The sequence below is a fragment of the Colius striatus genome, chromosome 1 (genome assembly GCF_028858725.1).
Source record: "Colius striatus isolate bColStr4 chromosome 1, bColStr4.1.hap1, whole genome shotgun sequence".
In the NCBI taxonomy this organism is placed as follows: Eukaryota; Metazoa; Chordata; class Aves; order Coliiformes; family Coliidae; genus Colius; species Colius striatus.
The window spans coordinates 132,298,479-132,304,195 of NC_084759.1; the positions used below are offsets into that span (position 1 = coordinate 132,298,479).

Sequence of the window (5,717 nt, forward strand, 5' to 3'; positions counted from 1 at the left end):
TTCTAAGAAGGGACCAGACAGTTCATCCCAAAAGTATCCCAGAAAAAAATCAACATGCACCATGTAGGACAAACTACCATTCCATGCCTCTATTGAGTTAGTTTCACGCAAAACACATTAACTCCCCACCCGTTCTGCAGAGGCAAATAGCACACTTTTCCAGGGTATGGGACAGCATCAGCTTCTGTCTTTGCTGCAGGTGATTTTGATCCATTTTTCCCCACTCCCTACTCCTGAGAGACAACCAGAACATATGGTTAAAATTAATTTTGCACTGAAGGTACCCCCGAACTCTTCTATTCTTTTTATCAACAATTTCCATGCATAGTTTTTCATGTCCATTTAGGGTGAATGAACAGACTAGCAATAGTATTTAAAACACAGAAAACTGATCTACCATTAGAAAATGATTACTGGAAAGCAAAAAATAGGTTTTGAATAGCCATTTGACAAGTTCAGATAAATTGTGTCTATCTTAAATAAAAATTTTAAGATACATCAAACTACTTCCTCAAACTACGTAACCAGCCCTGAAAGGAAATTTTGCTCTGCAAAGTGAAATAATATATTGGATATGAGGTTTAATTCTCCTGTATGAGGTGAAAATTAAAAAGAGAAGGAATAAAAATATTACATTCATGTGATGCATAAGAACAATGAAAATATTTATAGATAAAATGTTAGCTGCAAACGTTTCCATTGGTGGGTTAATTTGGCCTTACCACAAGGAAAAAGAAACTAAAAGTTTTAGATAGTCTTTCTGATTAAAACTTTCAGATGGGCAGACAACAGAGCAGGCCAACTGGAGATCTCATTCCTGCTGTTGCAAAGGTAAAACCAATTTACTGGCTTTATTTAAATGCCCTCTGATTTTATGCCAGTGGAACTGGGATTGGACTGCAGCACAAAAAGTGTTGTCAGCAATGCAGTTTCAATATACCTCCATCTGCCCATTTGTTTGTTGGCTGCCTTTTTATACTCCAGTCCATCCATCCTTCCTTCCTTCCTTCTTTCCTTCCTTCCTTCCTTCCTTCCTTCCTTCCTTCCTTCCTTCCTTCCTTCCTCTAATTCTACCTACACCATCCCTATGTCCACGTTTTCAGAATTTTATTCAAGGAATATAAAAAAACAAATATGCTGTACATATGGTTAAATTCTATAGGTGAGCTCTGTCCCTTCATGTTCTTCACTGAGATCATTTTAAACCAGAGATGTCAAGTGTTTTGTTCTAATTCTGGTTTGGACTATTTTGGAGGTTTATTTAACATAGAGATCAGCCAGGAAAATGTTAAGGAATTGGGAACATTCTAGATAGAATTGCAGTTGGAGCAGATAATCATGGAGGAAAGGATTTCAGGTCTAATTAAACATGTGTTTCTTTGTTGTGCTTAAAAATGACGATAATCTGGAAAAAGAATATTGAGAATTTTAAATTACCTGTAAAACCTTTTTTAAAAGCCTAAATATTTCAATATTTCCTTGTGGGTCTTCAGTTGTGTAACCTCAGAAAAATATCCCATGATAGCACAACCACTGCAAGTCATGCTCTTGGTAAAGGCAAGGTATATTCCAGAGCAAGAAATGCTGGGAGTTCTGTATGGGTATTGCAGACAAACTGCATGACAAAGTGTTAACGCAGTGGTGTTGGCAAAGTTGTGCACTATCACAGAAGGTGAGAGGTCGCATTTTTAGGCATCATCTCAACAGTTAAAACGATAAAAACTAGGACTGGTCAGGAAAAGTATTGTGACCCTGAAAATGGGATTTTATATACAAACATACATATCTACCAGTTTCTATAAATATATATGTGTATATATATATAAAAGATATTAAGTGATTTTTTTCCACTTAATATGTAAAAGGCTAGGACACACAGGTTTCTACTTTCAGAAATTTGGATTTTGATTAAGAAAATCATTTCCAGACCAAGATATAGCTTCTATGAGCACACTTAGCCAAAAAAACATACTCCAGAAGGTTTTCAGTTGCATCTGCAGCATGCTGAGGATATCCTTGTAGACTTGCTCTTCACTTTCCACAGGTTCTAGATCTATAGCATACACACTCCTGCAAAAGGCCTAGCCACAATGATTTTTGCATACTCCCATAAGTCTTGCCAAAAGTTGACTCATTTCTGCCTGTGTTGAGACTCCTATCACTCATCCCTTTGACAGTGACCTGCTTGCAGCACTCACCCTGGTGTTACGTTGCTCTCACCCTATACTTCACTGCAATGATTCTGTTCATCACTGTCATCCTCTTGGCAGTAAAATGTCATCACCTCTGAGGCAGACCATGCTGTCCTGCTGACTTACAGGGTAAGCCATTTTTAACCATGTTCATATTTTCATAAAATGCTTGTTATTCATCAGAGGAGATACAAGAAAGCCTCCAAAACCACATACTACAGTCAACACTACCAATTCAATGAGCCGGGAACTCACGGTCACACTACATACAATCTAGCTCTCAGCCACTAATGCATGCCGAGCTTGTGTAGCACATTTCGCTACTCATCAGCTACAGAAGAACCACCTACTAAAGCAAGTATTAAGTTCTGCTGGTTTTACTCTAAGAAAATTCATTAATTAATCAGGATATCTCCCAGCTGTGGGGTGAAATAACCCCACAAGCCTGCCATAACATGAAAAAAACATATGGCTGGGTACAGCTGGAGGTGATTCCCACAGCCACCATCCAGGCTGGGACTGACAGTGACCTAGTGAACTGACAGGAGATAAGCCAGCTGTGTTGTTCAGTCTGGGTTTTGAAGTTTGCTGGGAGAACAGCTGTCCAATTTGGACTAAGAATGATAGTGAACTGTTGCCCACGGGAAACCTTTTCATCTACACTTATTGCTTTTTGTAGAGCTACAAAGCATGTTAAACTACTCCAGGTCACTCTCCCTGGAAGATGCCACTGGCCACATTGAAGACACCATGTCCCATCCCGTGCCAGAGCCAGTACCTGTGTCCCTGAATGGCTCAGTAGTCATATCTGCATGACCACATCTCCATCTCGAGGCATGGCACATATTGCCATGGTCCTCATGACGTATGAGTACTCCCTCTTTACTCATAGGATATCCACAGCAGGTTAAATTTCAGTGACATACCCTACTTCTACTAGCTTTTTTTTTTTATTTCCAGATAACTTGGCACAAGAAGGCTCTGCTTCCCTAAAAAAAACAGGACATAATGCTTGTTTACTTTTACATTCTTTTCTCTGAAGAGACATTTATGAAAGAAGACATGCCATCAGTCTGATCAGTTTTATTTATGTCTTCCAGGATCTCCATTAAACCTCTAAACTCTCCAAATACGAACAAAACATACATTATTACTTTTATTTGGAATTTACTTAACCCTGTAATACCACAACTCATCCAATTATATCAGTGTGTATACCAAGGCATGGGCTCAAAGCTGCTTCATCAAAAGTTGGATTTCAGTCTTGTCTAGACAATGTAAATGATCAAGTGGACTAGTTCAAGACTTTTAATCCACACATGACCTGATTTTGCAGTAACTTGCAACATAGATAAGCTTTTAGATTCTGCATATGCAAGAGTAAAAATTCATGGATGAAACAGAGAATGTGAAAGGTTGCACTGAACTTTTTTATGAAGCTCAGGTTTTGATGTAATTTTTCTTCTCCTGACAACCTGTAGTGAGATTTATATGAAAGTGGTATTGAAGGAACAAGAAAATGTATTTGCTTAGCAGAGAAGTCTTATCAGTCTTATCTCCTCAATGACTCGAATAAAATTATTCTATTCTATGTTCAGAAAAGCACCTCACAGACATACATGTTGTTTCTGTCTTGGGGCAGTAACTCATCTTGTATTTGTTTCTTTTTTTTTTTTTCCCCAGATGCTGTCATTTCAGTTAAATTGGACCTTCACTGGAACTAAGCCACCTCAGATTTAAATGCATTTGTTTGTAATTATTATTTTGCTATGCGTTTTTATATTATTTTCAATTCTCATAAGCTATAACTTCTTTGGGACAGGCTCATATCAATGACTTGTAGACTCCAAGTACAAAGGATCTGTATAACAAATATTCCAAAATTTTTCCCTGAATGTAAGCTTATGTATACTTAAGCCATGCTGTTGCTGTGGATAATGTACCCCATTTTTATAATATATGCACTAGAAATCAATAAAGAGATTTAGTAAACCACTGGTGTGTTCATATTTGCTTCTAGCTTAGTCAGACTAGAAGAACATTTAATATTTGTATGACTGTAATGCCTTTGAGCTGTTGTCATGAAGCAGGATACTGCTCTGGTAAGTGCTGTCTAAAGACAGAATCCCTGTCCAACATAGAAGAGCATCAAATGAATAATAGAAGAAAAAAGTTTTATTTTCTTGAGATCATCTTTTTGTTTTTCAGGTGCTCTGACATAAATCCAGGTCTTCAAATACCATGGAGAAAGAAACATATAAAAAACAGATAATAAAAGAAGAGCTGGCAAGTGACATTTTGAACTGAAATCAACCTGCATGTTATTGTTTTTTCACTAACCTTATCTGATTTTAGCTAGAAGACTCTAAAGATAGTTGTCTCTTAAGTCAGACTCTCAGATAACACCTACAACCAAATGAAGTTGCCAGTCCAAAATCATTAGCTACAGCTTTCTTTAGAAGCAAGAAAAACAATGCACAGCCTTTGACAGCTAAAATGATGTGGCTTTTCATACATAACTTGTACAGTAGCAGCAGATTATTTAAAAAGGATGCACAGCATCAGTGGTCATTATTTCCAGGTGTATAGGCCTCAGCAAATAGAAAGTCTTCATTTCAGAACAAGGAGCTGAAATGAATGCACATCCACCTAGATGCTGTGTATGCAAATACAGCAAAGGGAAAGGTATTTCAAGACCAACTAGAAATCATCATTGATTAAAATCAGCCCAACACTGGGATTCACAAAGATAAACTGGTCCCTAGTTGCTGAAGGAAGGTCTCAGGGATTTTGGTAGCAGGCCCCAACATCCGAAAGAGCTATTTGCATTGTGTAGACAACTGGGTAAGAAGCACACATATACTGCCCAGTACCTCTGAGTGAGGAAAGTACTCTGACAAGTTGTTAACTAAAACTGAGGCAACTGAGCATTTGTGACACAGGCCTATGATTCCGGCAATCCACTATAGCATTTCAGGCAAGTTTAACAAAATTCAGCCCAAGCTTCATGCTCCACAGGTAGAGAATATAGTTGTGTTCACTGAATTTTCAGGAATTTTCCAATGATTATAATCTATTTAGTATCTCTGAAATGGGAAGAACTTCCTGGCTGATGGCTCTTGGCAGACAGAAAGATACAGATGACAGATGGGCTGGTGTGCAGGCGGGTTCTTGCAGACCCTTGCTGAGCTCTAGCTACTTGTCAGCTGGTGGGGTCACACCAGTTAATCATCTCTGTGCTGCTTCAGCCTGGTTTCTCTTAGGGAAAGCTTGCAATGGTTTTTCATTCTAAGTATTCTAAGGATATGGGCAAGCAAACTGATTCTCTCCTTGCCTCTCCTTCATTCTCATACCTTTCTGCTCTCAAACATAAAGGCAAAATCCTTCTTAGACCCAGTTTGAGAGTAAAATGCTCTATCTTGTTAAAACTGGGTTGCCTGCTCATTGGTTATATATATGACTTTATACATATTACAGATAACATCTAAAAATATGTGACTGTAAATGGGACACTAGTGAGTTATT

At 38.1% G+C, this 5,717-nt stretch overlaps 1 long non-coding RNA gene across 1 annotated transcript; it reads left to right on the forward strand.

Annotated features, from left to right (window-relative positions):
* The first annotated feature begins 769 nt into the window (after positions 1-769).
* On the forward strand, positions 770-4,147 carry LOC133624694 (uncharacterized). The gene is made up of 3 exons (XR_009818056.1): positions 770-831; positions 2,178-2,321; positions 3,876-4,147. It is a non-coding gene; the product is annotated as an uncharacterized LOC133624694 (long non-coding RNA).
* The last annotated feature ends 1,570 nt before the right edge of the window (positions 4,148-5,717 follow it).